The sequence below is a fragment of the Zootoca vivipara genome, chromosome Z1 (assembly GCF_965207765.1).
Source record: "Zootoca vivipara chromosome Z1, rZooViv2.hap1.1, whole genome shotgun sequence".
Classification (NCBI taxonomy): Eukaryota; Metazoa; Chordata; class Lepidosauria; order Squamata; family Lacertidae; genus Zootoca; species Zootoca vivipara.
In genome coordinates this window covers 2,496,709-2,512,485 of record NC_142583.1, presented here as the reverse complement: position 1 = coordinate 2,512,485, position 15,777 = coordinate 2,496,709, and positions in this window count along the sequence as shown.

Sequence of the window (15,777 nt, the reverse complement as noted above, 5' to 3'; positions counted from 1 at the left end):
CTTGGTGAGTGCATACAGTAGGTTCAACATCAACATCTTTCAGAGTATTTGTGGGCCTGCTTCACATGTCGCATTTCCCCCCCTGTGTATTTGTGAAGGATTCCTCAGTACTGTAGATGCTTCTCAAGAGTCATATTTCAGTTCACCAGATGCAAGGCAAAAAATTGTTGTCAGTGCAAGGGCTGAAGTTGAGATGGAAACTGTTCTAAGTGACATTGCCGAGACCAAATGTTCATATTTAGCTCAGCCACTTCAGAATGCCTGATGTCAAACAAATGTTTGATTTTCCAGTAGGTTTGTAAATTGCTGCGACTAAATTTATCTCTGAGTCATCGCAGTGTACCTGCAGGTGAAAATTAAATTGCATTGTCAGCTCACTATTTGAAGTGTTGTTTTTGTGTCACTCAAAGAAGGCAAGGAGAAGCAGATTCAGGCAGAATAAATTACTTACACTGCTGCTGACAGAGAGCAGAGGATTGTTGCAATGTGCCCTTTGAAGACAGCCCTGTTATTCAGTATCTGAAGATGGCTGCCTAATTCTGCCTAATGATAGAACCAGCCCTAATCTTCCATCTAGCTCCCTAATCAGCAAACGGCGGGGAACACTCTCACACTTTCCCCATCCTTTTCTCTTTTTCTCATCTCACGTTTGCTCATCTCCCTCTTTCTTCTGCTGCTCACCATCACTCTTCCCTGATGGATATGTTGTCTCTTGTGAACAATAATCAAGTGTGGTGCAGAAAGAGACAACGTGGAGTTGTGCTTAGAGTGTTGGACTTGGATTGGAGAGACCCCCATTCAATTTGTCACTCAAAAGGGGGGGGAGTTCCATCCTTGAATTCTTGAGAGGAAAGGTGGGGTATATACCGTATTTTTCCGTGTATAAGACTAGGTTTCCCCGCCCCCTAAAAATTAGGGGGCATCTTATACACAGATAGCGCTGAGGGTGGATTTTCTTAAATCTGAGTGCCCCAAAATAGGGGGCGTCTTATACATGGGGGCGTCTTATAGACAGAAAAATACGGTAAATGAACTAAATAGCTAACCATTATTTTCTACTAGGTAACGGTAAAAAGTAAAGGATCCCTGGACAGTTAAGTCCAGCCAAAGGCATCTATCTATGGGGTGCGGCGCTCATCTCGCTTTAAAAAATAAATAAATCATGATTTTCAATTTTATAGCTTTCAACAATTTTACAATCATTTTAACATTTCAAAAGTTGACTTATTTCCCCCTCCTTCTGCAGTTCCTTAAATTTATTTTTTATATTTTGTGCATATTCCAAATTCACTTAACTTAATCATTTATCCATCTACTTTACATGTATACTCTTATAAAACTGCAGGTTATTACAATAGTCATGCCAATGTTCTTATCTGTTTAAAATTTGTTTGTAAATATTCAAAAAAACCACTTCCATTCTTTTATAAAAAGTTTGTTATCTTTATTTCCTATTTTTCCAGTATGTTTCAAAATTTCGGTGTATTCCGTAAGTTTTTGTATCCATTCTTCTTTTGTCGAAAATTCTTCTTCTTTCCATTTTTGGGCAGTTGACATTCTTGCTGCTGTAGTAACACACATGAATAAATTTCTATACAGTTTGGGTAGTTCTGTCCCTATAATTCCCAAAAGGAAAGCTTCTGGTTTTACAAATGTTATTCTAAACATATTTTTCAATTCATTATATATCATTTCCCAGTAAGCTTTAACCTTACTACAAGACCACCACATAACATTCTTTCTCTTTACATTTCCAACGCTTATTTGATTTTGATTTATACATTTTTGCCAATCTACAAGGTATTAGATACCATCTACAGGTATATAACTTTTTCATATAATTTTCTCTTAAACCATAACATGCTATAAATATTATATCTGTATTCCACAATCGTTCCCATGCTTCCCTATTTATATTATAGTCAATATCTATTACCCAATGTCTCATTGAGGATTTTACTTGCTCATCCTTTGTCTCCCATTCCAATATACATTAAGATAGCACTTTTACATTACATTCCAACAGGTCTCTCTCCAATTGTGAAATTTGTATGGTGTTTGGGGAATGCTCATCTTGCTTTCAGGCCGCAGGCCAAGGGAGACGGCGTTTGTCCACAGACAGCTTTCTGGGTCATGTGGCCAGCAGGATTAAACCGCTTCTGGCGCAATGGGACACTGTGACGGAAACCAGAGCACATGGGAATGACGTTTTCTACTACACAGCTTTGAAATACAATAAGAACGTGATACTGCAGCATTACTATATGCATGTTGAAAACATATACAAGTTTCATCAGACTGTACCAAGGAATTCCTGCCAACCTAGCAGTTTGAAAGCATGCCAGTGCAAGTAAACAAATAGGTACCGCTGTGGCAGGAAGGTAAACGCCGTTTCCGTGCGCTCTGATTTCCGTCATGGTGTACCATTGCACTAGAAGCGGTTTAGTCCTGCTGGCCACGTGACCCGGGAAGCTGTCTGTGGACAAACGCTGGCCTGAAAGCGAGATGAGCGCTTCAACCCCATAGTTGCCTTTGACTGGACTTAACCGTCCAGAGGTCCTTTACCTTTTACCTTTTAACCAAGTAATACATTAGTAATTCACTCTTTATCTAAGCTAATTGATACATAAAATTATTATCATTTTTTATTACATAGGATTTGATCATTTGACCATTTCAGGTTTTGACCATTTTACAACTTACGGTTGTAAGATTGATTTATCCCTTGCAAATATATAATGTTTATTTGTGTCTTAGATATTATACAATGCTTACATTTGCCGGTACAAATTCAAAATGTGGTAAAGGTATGTATTCTGCTTAGTAAAATGCAGATTACCTGCCCAATGAAAGTTGTTGTAAAATGAAGAAAATGTCAGGTTCTTCAAAAGCTTTTATTTCTGACCTGGGAAATGCAAGTGCCTTTCAAGCATTTTTATTTGACTGTTTTCAGAATGCAGAGTTCTTTGTAGCTAATAAATACTAATTCATAATGCCTGGAATCCAAACGATGTCATTACTTGCCCTTCATGTCTGAGGGGGAAGGGGCTGTGTTTGTGTTTCTGCAATTCCTTTTCTCCACTACCACATAGTAAACCACTCAAATCTGGTTTTTTCTTTTCTTTGAGAGATTTGGTCCATAGTTCAAAGAAAACCTGTCCCACTGCCACACCCAGAGCAGCTCTTCGGATTCTGGCCAATGGCTCTTTCTATATGGACTGTCTGCTTCATTCTCTGGTCTATAGAGCTAATTTCTACTCCAAGTATTAGTAAATTGTGTGCTGTCTCACTTTAAATTGTATTTTAAACCACCGCTGTTGTGTCAAAACATAACTAGTACCTGATTTCATTAGGCACATACATTTCTCATTCCCCTCACTCTGCATTTGACCTTCCTGGCTTATATATTGAATTTTTTAATGAAGTCTGTGTCCGTATATTTCAAATTTGCATTAACTGCCATAGTTTGAATTGGTCCTTGGTCTAATTATGTACAAAAACACAGGGATAAGCTAAACATGTAAATTAGTAAAGGTAAAGGTAAAGGTACCCCTGACTGTTAGGTCCAGTCGCGGACGGCTCTGGGATTGCGGCGCTCATCTCACTCTATAGGCTGAGGGAGCCGGCGTTTGTCTGCAGACAGCTTCCGGGTCATGTGGCCAGCATGACAAAGCCGCTTCTGGTGAACCAGAGCAGCGCACGGAAACACAGTTTACCTTCCTGCTGTAGCAGTACCTATTTATCTACTTGAACTTGACATGCTTTCCTGCTAGGTTGGCAGGAGCTGGGACTGAGCAACGGGAGCTCACCCCATCGTGGGGATTCGAACCACCGACTTTCTGATCGGCAAGCCCTAGGCTCTGGTCAGGGGTCCCTTTACCTTTATGCAGCAGTGGTGGGTTTTTTTTTTTTTCATTCCAGATTCAGGTTGAAGCAGGAAAATTCCCATGCAGCAAAAAGGAATTTGTCCAGTCACTGTCTGATTTCAAAAGGAAATAAATGAAAGTCGAATCATAAACCTGCATAACCATGAAAGAAAAGCACAGGCTGTTACAGTATGCAGCAACTTTCCATTTAAAGGTGGGTGCTCTGCAGTCCAATCCTACCGGGTATTTATTGTACCCTGAGGTATACATCAAGGTACAGTGGTACTTCACCTTACAAATGACTCTACTTACGAAATATTCTACTTACGAAGGGAAAAAATGGCCGTGCGCTAACGAATTTTTTCGACATCTGAAGAGAGCAGGGAGCGCAGCGGCGACGAGGGCAATGATCCAGCAGGAGGCCGGCAGGGCAGCGGCGGTGAAGAGGGCCAGATGAAAGGCTCCCTTGAAGAAGCAGGAAGCACGGTGGCGGCGGTGGGCGAAAAGCGGAGTGCTGAGATGCGACTGCCGATCAGCTGTTCTGCGGCTTTGAAGCGGTCTCCCTCGGCGAAGCCGGCAAAACGGCGGCGGCGAAGGCAATGATCTGGGTAGCGAGAGGATCGTTGCCCTCCCCGCCACCGCTCTGCCGGCTTCGTCGAGGGAGACCGCTTTAAAGCCGCAGAACAGCTGATCAGCGATCGCATCTCAGCGCTCTGCTTTTTGCCCACCGCCACCGCCGACGTGTCTGCCGCGCCACTGCGCTTCCTGCTTCTTCAAGGGAGCCTTTCATGTGGCCCTCTTCACTGTCACTGCCCTGCCGGCCTCCTGCCAAATCATTGCCCTCGCCGCCGCTACGCTCCCTGCTCCGTGGTGCGAGACCGCTGCGGCCGTTTTTTCTGCGGCTTTGGGACTTTTTTCTAGGCTCCGGAACAAATTAATCAGTTTCCAATGCATTCCTATGAGAAACCACGATTCGACTTACAAATTTTTCTACATACGAATGTGCATTCGGAACGGATTAAATTCGTAAGTTTAGGTACCACTGTACCAAGATGTTGGGGTGACTTAGCAGCCAAACCTATGATTTAGTTGTCACCCACCCATTCCTTCTCTGGTAATGAAAAGGTCTGTCCCTTTCCCTTCTATTTTCTCCCCATTTTGGGATCTGCCTGATTTGAGGGAGGGCATTCCTGGGAAGCCCCCCAAATAGGGAGAAGGGATACAGAACTGAATGCAACATGGTGGCAGGAGGGATTCTTACCTCTCCACCTTTAAAAGCATTAGTTTTGCAACCGTCACAGAACTGTAACCACCACCTTTTCTTCCTGGATGCAGAGCTGGAACTTCTTAAAAGTGAAAAGGATAAGAAAGGGAAGAACGGCCATGCCCCCCCCCCTGCCAGCAACTTGGTAAGCCATTCCCCACATTGTGGCTCCTAAACCAGCACCTGCATATGTGGTAGGAAATTGGTCCATCACCTAACATTATTTCCAAATCTTACATGTACCCAAACAGTGCTTCTAGAACATTAAAAAGAAACAGCAGAAATACAGCAGTGTTGGTTTTATGTAATTTTCAAGGGTAATGTTAAAATGTCCTTTTTAAATTGGTAATTATTTTTATTTTTATTTTTATTTTTTTGTTAAATTTGTATACTGCCCTATACCTGTAGATCTCAGGGCAGTTCACAACATAAAATCACAATATAAAAAAACAGAAATTACATAATAAAAACAAAAGCAAAAACAACCCAATAACACACGCCCCCTCCCACAAAAAAACACATTTTAAAATGACATTGGATTCTCAGTCAGCCAAAGGACTGGTTTAAGAGGGACGTTTTTGCCTGGTCCCTAAAGGTGTATAACGAAGGCGCCAGCCAAGCCTCCCTGGGGAGAGCATTCCACAAATGGGGAGGCAGCACAGAAAAGACCCGTTTCTCATGTTGCCGCGCTCCAGACCTCTCATGGGGGAGGCACATGAAGAAGGGTCTTAGAAGATGACCTCAGGGTCCGGGTAGGTTTATATGGAGGGAGGAATTCAACCTGGACCAATCAGATTTCCTTGTGTCCCTTTGAATTGTTGCTATTACAAATGAGTTTACATTCTGGTTAATGGAACTGCATGTTGATCATCAATTATACACACAGGTACAACAAACATTGTATGGAAGTGGATGGCCTAAACCACTCCCTGGTATTTCAGGTTCAGTGGGGAGGATCCAGAGATTACACTAAATATGTCACCAAAAATGGTGAGGGGTGGAATGCATGAGATGATAATGACATGGCATACGTAAGGATACCTACCTATAAATCCTGTGATTTATAACAACTCTTCTTCTTCTTTGGCGATCACTCGTAGCCGAGTAAGTTTGTCTTCCATGAACACGTCTTAACAGTGAGTCTGTAAGTGACCATGGAGGCCAATTCTGGATCCACATGTCCTTCCACAGTGGGGACATAGGTTTCCGGGCAGGAGTTGATCACGGTGTGGATTTGCCAAGCGTGCCTTCCGCTTAGCGCGTTTCTCCTTTTTTTTCCTGAGTTCGAGCGTCTTCAAAGCCCATGACACCTTTGGTAAAGGCTGTTCTCCAATTGGAGCGCTTGCAGGCCAGTGTTTCCCAGTTCTCGGTGTTTATACTACATTTTTAAAGATTTGCCTTGAGACAGTCTTTAAACCTCTTTTGTTGACCACCAGCATTATGCTTTCCATTTTTAAGTTTGAAATAGAGTAGTTGCTTTGGAAAACGACCATCAGGCATCCACACAACAAGACCAGTCCAACGAAGTTGATGTTGAAGAATCATTGCTTCAACACTGGTGATCTTTGCTTCTTCCAGTACACTGGCATTAGTTCGCCTGTCTTCCCTAGTGACACCTTCTTGGGCAAGGTTGGTAGCAAAGTAACTGTAAGGTGCCCTAGTGATGCAAACCAAGGGCTTCTTACATGTAGGGAAAACTCTGCATTCCTGTACTTTCTCAGGTGATCACATTGTGGGCCCAGTTTGCACTCAGAATAAATGGATTCATGGGGTGATTGACTTAGGAAGCTCAAGGAAATTCCTTCACAATAGCTGCATGGTGTTGGACTGGCCCACTAACTGGACTTTCCCCCTGCATGTGCAAAACTGAGTATCTCCCAAATTAGAGGTACCCTTATTTCTCAGATAGAAGTCTGTTACTCATCAGTCTCAAAATATAGACAAAGCTTATGCTTCCTACTCTGGAGGATCTTGATTATGTTCCACTCCTTTAATCTCACCATAAAAATTAAATGATTCCTACAACATTTCTTGAAATTTAATAGAGCAGTTCGATTAGACACAGAGGGTCAGATTCTGGATGCACTCCTCAGAGGCCAACCCATCAGGAAAAAAATGTATCCAACGCACAGATGAGAAAGGGCCCCCCTCTTCTACTTTTAGAAGAAAGACAACTATGTAAAGTTTATAGGCACTAGTAGAAGAATAAATCAATTTAAGCTTGTGTCACCCCATTCTTTATAGTTTTGTAACAAGGTGTACTTTGTTAGATTTTAATCTGCATACATTTGAGACTGCAAAAGCTCTTCAAAAAAAATCATCTTTTAATGGCGTTGCAATTTATAGACAGTAACTAATTTCAAACTTCATAGCACTTGGCTTTTATGATTATTTCAAATCATTTAAATGCAAATGAATTTCCAGAGAGAGAAAACATCGAAATGCCCTTCAGTGGAAACATGTAATAGAACTGCAAGCCAAAATCACAGTAGGAATTGGAAGCAGCCTGATGGGGTTTGACGGGAGGTCTGTATAAAAAGTGTTTGCTGAAATCCAATTTACATTTCATTTCACATTATATTCTATTTACCCATTTTGTCATTTTAATATGACTTATTTACTTAATTTCATGCTGAAACCCAATCCTGTGTCAGAAGAGAATGTCGAAGCTAGCAGAGAAAGAATTGTAAGCGTTTTGGAGGTGATAGTGATATGCGGCTTAATCCACAGGCAAATCTCCTGAGGGAACCACAGACTCGGGCAACATCTATTCACAGGACCACTTTCCACTGAGCTGGCCCCCAGTCTCTCAATTCTCATATTTGCTCAGCCCAGGACTACTCCCAGCCAGTGGCGTAGGGTAGGGGAGCCAGGGAGGCTGTGGCCCTGGGCACAAATTTCTGAGGGGCCGCAACCAGGCGCCCCCATGACAGGCTCCCTCATCGAAGTCAGAGCCATGATGAGGCAAGCTGTGCCTGGCCAGGCCTTCAGGGTTGGGGTGATGTCGCCGTTGTTAGCATAAATCCTCTGCATGGCACAGATGCTGCATGTGGATGAATGTCTACTTTATGTGATTGCTGTAACTTTCCCACACAGGAGCTCAAGCTGTAACCTGATCTCCTGTCATGTGATGTTCTTTGTTCTGTTTCTATTTTCACTTTCTTCTGAACTGGAGAGTGATGGCTGAACACACACTCTCTGAATAAACGTAGATTAGCACCTACGATTGTTTGCTGTCTTCTTTACCGAAGCCAGTGGCAGTAGTAAGAATATTGGTGATTTACACCCCAATATTCCAACAGTGGTAGCAGAGTTCTGGCAGAGCTCTGGTTCCGATCCACGGACCTCTGAAAAGCGTGAAAACAGGCACGTAATCAGGCCTCAATCTGCAGCAGCTGATCCTGAGGAATTTCGCCTGCTTGGGAGTCACCGGTTCCTGCGTTCCAGGGGAGGAAAAGCACGGATAGTCTGCGTTCCTTATCACCGGAGCAGTGAGTAACCGGGACTGATTTATAGCGGCAATAAAACCTCTAAAGCGGCAGCTTAATTGCAGATGCCTGCCGAAAGCCTAATTTGCAGCTTCTTAGTACTTTGAAGTCAGAAGCTAGCAGCACGCTTACAGTAGCAAGATGGCTAAAGCCGGGGATTCAGATCAAACACCCAAGAGTTTGTGTCCTCTGTTAAATGACTCAAATTATGCAACGTGGAGTGTTAAAATGGAATGTGTTCTTATCCGGCAAGGACTTATTGAGTTGATTCAGAACGCACCGCCCGTTTTGCCAGGCCACAGGTGGTTGAATCGCAACGCACAGGCAAGGGCAACAATAGTTCTGCATTTGGACCCATCACAGCTGGTTCATATTCGGAACTTAGATAATGCTTATGATGTTTGGACTCATCTTCGGGACGAGCACCTGAGGTTGCGCGCCGGATCAACAACATTATTCTTTCAGAGATTAATTAATTTGCGTCTGAAGGAGGGAGGAGACCTGAGAGCCCATTTGCATCAGATGCGTCAACTACGCCAGGAGCTAGTTGACAGAAACGTCAATTTGAATGACGACATTTATTGCTTTACAGTGCTAAATAGCCTTCCCAAGTCCTATAATGCTATTGCAGCCCAGCTGGGGGCTCAAGACCCTCAGCAAATGACTGCAGCAGGAATTTATGCTTCATTGCTTAATGAGGAGGACAGGAGGCACAGGCGGAGGCCACGCGCTACTCACCCTCACCTGGTGCATCTGCAGAGACTGCACAAGTCCTTAAAGCTGTGGTCAGATGCCAGTTATGCAATATTCCTGGACACACAGCCAAGACATGTAGACGACCCCAGAAGGACTCAGGAAGTCAACAGGCTTCTGGGCCTAAGGGGCGAGGCAGCGGCGGTAGTGGCAGCAGCAGCGGCGGCGACAGCAGCAAGGGCCCTACAGCACGCAAAATGCTTGTAATGCTCACTCAGCTTGATGACCAAGAAGACGACGGGTCTTATCTGATCATAGATTCGGGATCTTCGCACCATCTGGTGAACGACAAGAGACTGTTCCAGACTTTCGAGAAGCTGGACTCCATCGTGTCACAGGCAGATGGCAATTCGTTGAAATCCATTGGAAAAGGAACTATTTTTCTGAAATCTCTAAATTTGAGTATCAGTAATGTGTATCTTGTTCCAGAGTTGAAGCAAAACCTTTTCAGTGTTTCTCAAATTGATGAGAAGGGGTTTGAGCTGTGTTTTCACAGGGACACCTGTGTGATTTCTAAAGATGGAGAAGTTCTTTTGACGGGACACAGAGACAAAGATAACCTTTTCAGATTATCTTATGATAAAAGTGATGCATGCTTTAACGTTGTTGATGATTGTTTAACAGGTCCAGAGGAGCCTAAGGTGGCAAAGAAGCAACCAAGCAAGAAAGGTCTAACACGTTGTTTCCAGATAGTTTCTGCTGGTGTTTTTGGTCCTATGCCGAAGTCCCTTGGCAAGGCAAAATTTTATCTTCTGATAACTGACCACTTCTCTAAGTATACGTGGTTTTATCCTCTGCAAAAGCCTCAGCAAGCTATTGTGAAATTTTCTGAATTTCATGCTAAGGTTGAACTGAAACATGGTTGTAAAATTGAATGTTTGTTAACCAATGACATTCCTCTTTTTACTTCACAGGAGTTTCAAGTTTTTTTTGATGACAAAGGCATTCACCACAAGTTTGCCAAAACCCAGGCAGCTTGGGACAAAAACTTATGTGTTAAGGTTAACACTGAGTTAGAAGCAGGCATGCAAGCACAACTGCTGAGTTCAGGATTGTCTGAACAACTGTGGGCTGAAAGCATCTCATTTTTCCTTTACCAGTGGCTCAGACAGGTTCCTAAAGGACAGAAGCGTTCTCCTTATGAGATTCTGTTCCAACAAAAGCCTGATGTGAGCAACACTAAGGTTTTTGGAACCAAAATGTGGGTGGCTTCGCTTGAGGGCAAGCCAGTCCAAGGCATTCTGTTGGGTTTTGAGGAAGGTCAATACAGAGTTATGTTGTCTTCTTCCAATGAGGTGATTCTTACTCAAGAGGTAGAACACACTCCTACGCCACAAGAAACATATGTTCTTGATGAATTTCCCATAGGTGCCAATGATTTTGATGCTTCCTACACTGACACAAGTGGTAGTGATAATGATTCCTTTGCTGAAGGCTCTACCCCGAGTAGCTCTGACACAGGGGAGACAGTCATACACAAAGGAACTCATGCTGTTTTTAACAGACCTTCATCAGATGATGAGAAAGTGCTTGAAGCACTAGATCCACTGTTTACCATTGGTATGAGTTCTCCCAAAAGTCCTGAAGGGGAGAATCACAGCAAACAGGAATTGCACCTCTCACGCAGGTCTGAGAGGATTAGAAGAGGACCCAAGAGGTATTCTCAGGAGTTTGCCAACACAGCAATTGCAAATTTAGCTGTGCGTAGAACTCCAAAACAGGCAGCAGTCACACAGGCTAAGCCACAACAACAGGTTGTCAAACGCAACACTGTTTCTGTCAACAGAGCAACTGCTCTGGTCCCCTGGAAGCCAAAGCTGGTCAATCCAGTCTCAGAGAGTTCCACAGCAGGAAAGTCCTATTTTGTTTATGACAACTGTCTGTTCACTTCTCTTAATGATGCTCTCACATTTGCATCTTTTTCCATTTCAGGATTCAGGGGAGATGTTAGCATAAATCCTCTGCATGGCACAGATGCTGCATGTGGATGAATGTTTACTTTATGTGATTGCTGTAACTTTCCCACACAGGAGCTCAAGCTGTAACCTGATCTCCTGTCATGTGATGTTCTTTGTTCTGTTTCTATTTTCACTTTCTTCTGAACTGGAGAGTGATGGCTGAACACACACTCTCTGAATAAACGTAGATTAGCACCTACGATTGTTTGCTGTCTTCTTTACCGAAGCCAGTGGCAGTAGTAAGAATATTGGTGATTTACACCCCAATATTCCAACAGCCGTCTCCTCTTCCTCGTAGCTAGCTGGCTGAGAGGGAGGGAGGGGGGGGACACTGCTGCCACTAACCTGAGGGGGGAGGGGGGAGAGGAAGGCAGGAAAGCACATTTCGACATTGCAAAATTCAGATAAGCGTGATTGCTGAAGGATAACTGTGTTGCAGTTCACATTCTGTTTCGCAAAGTGTGGATTTGATAGATGATGATGATGATGACAACAATGACAAACAAACAAACAAGACCCTGTACGGGTGGTTAAGAAATCACAATCCACCTTTATTGACTCTATTAACACATAATATAATTTAGATATTAACACGTATATTGTTTGCCCTGTTGGAAACCTATGGCTTTCCCCCACTGTAAATTGCACATTCATTAATTTTATTGAAAGGAGTAAGCACGCATGGTCTGCTAGATGCCCCTCTGGGTAGAATTCAGGGCCTCTGGCTTGCCTTTCAGTGGGCTGATATTTTGCTCAGGGCAAAGCACAGAAGGGGGGCCATCACCTTCTGCCCTCAGAGGGGGGTGAGCACGTTTCTGCTCAATATTATTTTGCCTAGATGTATAATTTCTACTGCAGTTCTATTTCTACTGTAATTTTTGCTTAGCTGCCTTGAATGCACAATTAGGCAGGTTATTTAGTTTACAATTAAACAAGCAAATAAGTTAAAAAAAAATGGAGCCAAGATATTACGCAGCCCAAATTACTCATGTGTGCCTTAAATAATTGCATGTCTTTCAAGTTTAAGCCATTGTTTGCCCACAGTGATGGAGCAATGTCTATGAGGGATTGCTAAGCTGTAGTACATATCAAATATTTTAACAAAGGGGGCCAAGAAGGATCGGCAAGGTTTTTTCAAATGACTGCACACAATGGACTGGGGCTATCAGCTATATATAGATACAATGAAGTGCTAATTAATGTCATTTTCATATTTCCAGTTAAGCTAAATGAAAACAAGACAACAAAAGCACATCCATGCACCCTGTGATGTCCTGAGAGTCTTTGAGAAGCAAGTAGGGGAAGAGAAGGAACAATATGTCACTTGCTGCAGATTCTGCCTCTGTCCTCAAGAGATAAGAGCAAATATTCTGCATGTGGATCACACTGGAAACTCTGATTAAATGTAATCTCGCTTATTCAGATCTCCCCACATCGTCTCGAGCTGTGTTGTATAAACAACCTTAATTCATGCTGGGGGGGAGGTGTACGTTGGTCTGGTTATGCTGAACTACAAACTTGTACTATGGTTCTAGTTACAGTAGGTAGTTGTGTTGGTCTGCCGCAGTTGAAACAAAATAAAAAAAAAATCCTTCAGTAGCACCTTAGAGACCAACTAAGTTTGTTATTGGTATGAGCTTTTGTGTGCATGCACACTTGGTATCTGAAGAAATGTGCATGCACATGAAAGCTCATACCAATAACAAACTTAGTTGGTCTCTAAAGTGCTACTGTAAGGATTTTTTTTATTTTGTTTGTAATATGGTGTTTCATTGGAATTGCATTCTTGTACCTATTAGCTACACTAAACAGTAAAAATATTGTATTGGTTCCTCTTCAAGCATATTTGACCAGAAATGGATTGTGTGTGAGAGAGGGGGGGAATAACTGGTAGTGCTAGCTTTTTTCAGGCAGAATCTGCATTCATGATTATTAGGGGAGACTCAAATAAGATTGAGATCATTGAAATGTGAAGGATCAATAGCATTTTGAGAGGCCTAAATTTTCACTGCTAGGTTTAAAAATACTCACTTTCCAACCTTTTATAAAAAAAACCAGGATGGCTAGATATACCTATGTATCAAATTCCAACTTTTAGTTAATGCTGGAGTGAGTGCCTTAACAATTCTGGGGTCCTCTTCATGTCTCTGTTTTTAGGAAGATGTATGTCTTGGGTTATGTATATTCCAAAAATTTAGCTCTGTTATGTAAATTATTTGGCCCACATGAATTACTCATTCACTTTTGTTTCCAATCCCAGTGAGTTAAGTTAAGAGAGGTATACTGTTGTCTTCCATCGGATCGGGGCAAGCAGCTCTGGAAAAAGGGATCATTACAAAATACAAGCGTGGTTATGTTTAGCAATACTTTTAGAAGTATTATGCACACATGTAATGTCTTCCAAAGTAGTTTTCGTTTGAAAATTTGTGTTTAGTTTGTAACCCGTCTATGCAGAATTTCCCAGAATGACCGCTCCACGCATCAAACGGGGGGCAACCTTTGTGTGGTCGCACGCAGCCCCCTGATCCCATAGGGCGACTCCCTGGTAGTTCGGGGCCGGCACCGCCTTCCCAGGTAGGATGCCAGGGGTCTCCGCCTACCCCAGCCCAGCGTCCAATCCTGCCTGGGGAGGTGTTGCCATGGGATGGCCAGGTAAGGGGAGGGACTGTCCGGCTCACACAATAGAATTTGAATCTTACTTCCAAGCACCAGTTGGTTCCAGAGCTTCTCCCACCCTCCACACCCTCACTCAAGTTTATTTTGCAGGTTAACCTTTTTTTCCACAGGTACACAGGCGCTGCTACGTCAAGGTCGCTGTTGAAGGGCCGGAAAGGAATTTTCCTGCATTGGCAGGTTTTGCCTTTCCCGTAGCAATACATCACAACTTTGGCAGTGTCAAGCCTTGGGCGGAATTCTTTGGCGATTTTCCTAGAGGGAGGGGTGTGAGACGGAGACCTCACCCCCTTGCGGCAACAAGATCAGGGTATTGGGGGAAGCTTTGACCATACCAATAGGTGTCATCGCTTCCCCCTTTTAGCAGCGGCGAATGGGGGGGCGGGCTCTCTCTGCTTGAACATATGTTCTCCAGAGCCAGCCCCAACGTCCATGCATGTGGATAACCCCGAAGCCTCCCAGAACCCCGGCTGGGGACTGGGAAGGATAAACGCCCAATGCCTGAGCCAAGGTCTCCCTACATCTGAATCTTAATAAAGTTGTGGCCAATTTGAATCCCATAGCACGTTGTCCTGCGTCTTTATTCCGCTCAGGGGGTCGCCTGGGGGTTTGGGGGACTCCGCCTGTCCGCGCAAATACATTTATTTATTTAAGCATTTCACTGGGTCAATCACAGTTTTCAGACAAGCTTAAATTTAAATCAGCACCATTCCACTTCTAATATGCATGTATCACTGAAAAATAATTAAAACTTAACTACTCTCCCTTTCCCATCAGAAAGAGGCCACCATTGTGCTCATACATTGCTGATCTCAGGTAATGAGACTGTGCAGGAAAGATGAGGAGGAGACAAAGTAATTATCCACAGCTGGGGATTTCACTAGGTGCAAATGGAAAACTGCACTGCACTTTCTCTTACTGTGCCTTGAATTAGTCTCACCTGAACCTTTCTTAGCCTGCAATTTAATCATTTCCTACATTGCCCTTTCACAAAGACTCTAGTAGGAGCCTTTTAAAAGCACATGTTCATGGAACACAAATCTCAACCAGCACACTTTCACCATTTTTCATTGGGCTGAAGTTTTTGCATAATATTAAAATGTGTGTGTGCTCAAACAATTCTAAGAACACTGTATGGACGTGGATGGTCTGGAGGGTCTGAGGAACATAATTAAAGCAGACACTAGTATGGTCACTCTTTAAGAAGTCCTCTCCGGGCTGGAAAATTTGTGATAACTAACATCAAGTCATTAATAATTTCCCTTTGTGGGGCAAGGTGCCTGAGAAGCAGGTGGTCATTCAGTTCCAGAGGAAGGAAGGAAGGAAGGAAGGAAGGAAGGAAGGAAGGAAGGAAGGAAGGAAGGAAGGAAGGAAGGAATTATCTGGACCCATTTCAGTCTGAGTGACACTGAGGTGTCCTTGGTCAGCTTGGTGAATATTCTTTGTTGAGAGTGGGACGTGGGGACTCAGATGTTTTTGATGGCATAACACATGGTATCCTGCTTGGCTGATTCTGTAGATAAGGAGCTGGAGTTTCAGATGTGTATCAAGTAACCACACCCACCTTTGTGGATGGCAAGATCTAGAATCAATCTGGACTGAAAGCATCATGTTGATGCATGAATAATTCTGGATTGAGAAAACAGGCACATTTGTGCTACAGGCAGGTTAAGCCTTAGATGGCTTGTGGGGACAGCAAAGAAAAAGAAGCAAAACAAAACCATGTACTCGGGTATTACTTCTTGCACACCTGCAGAATGTGGTTGTGTGTTTTT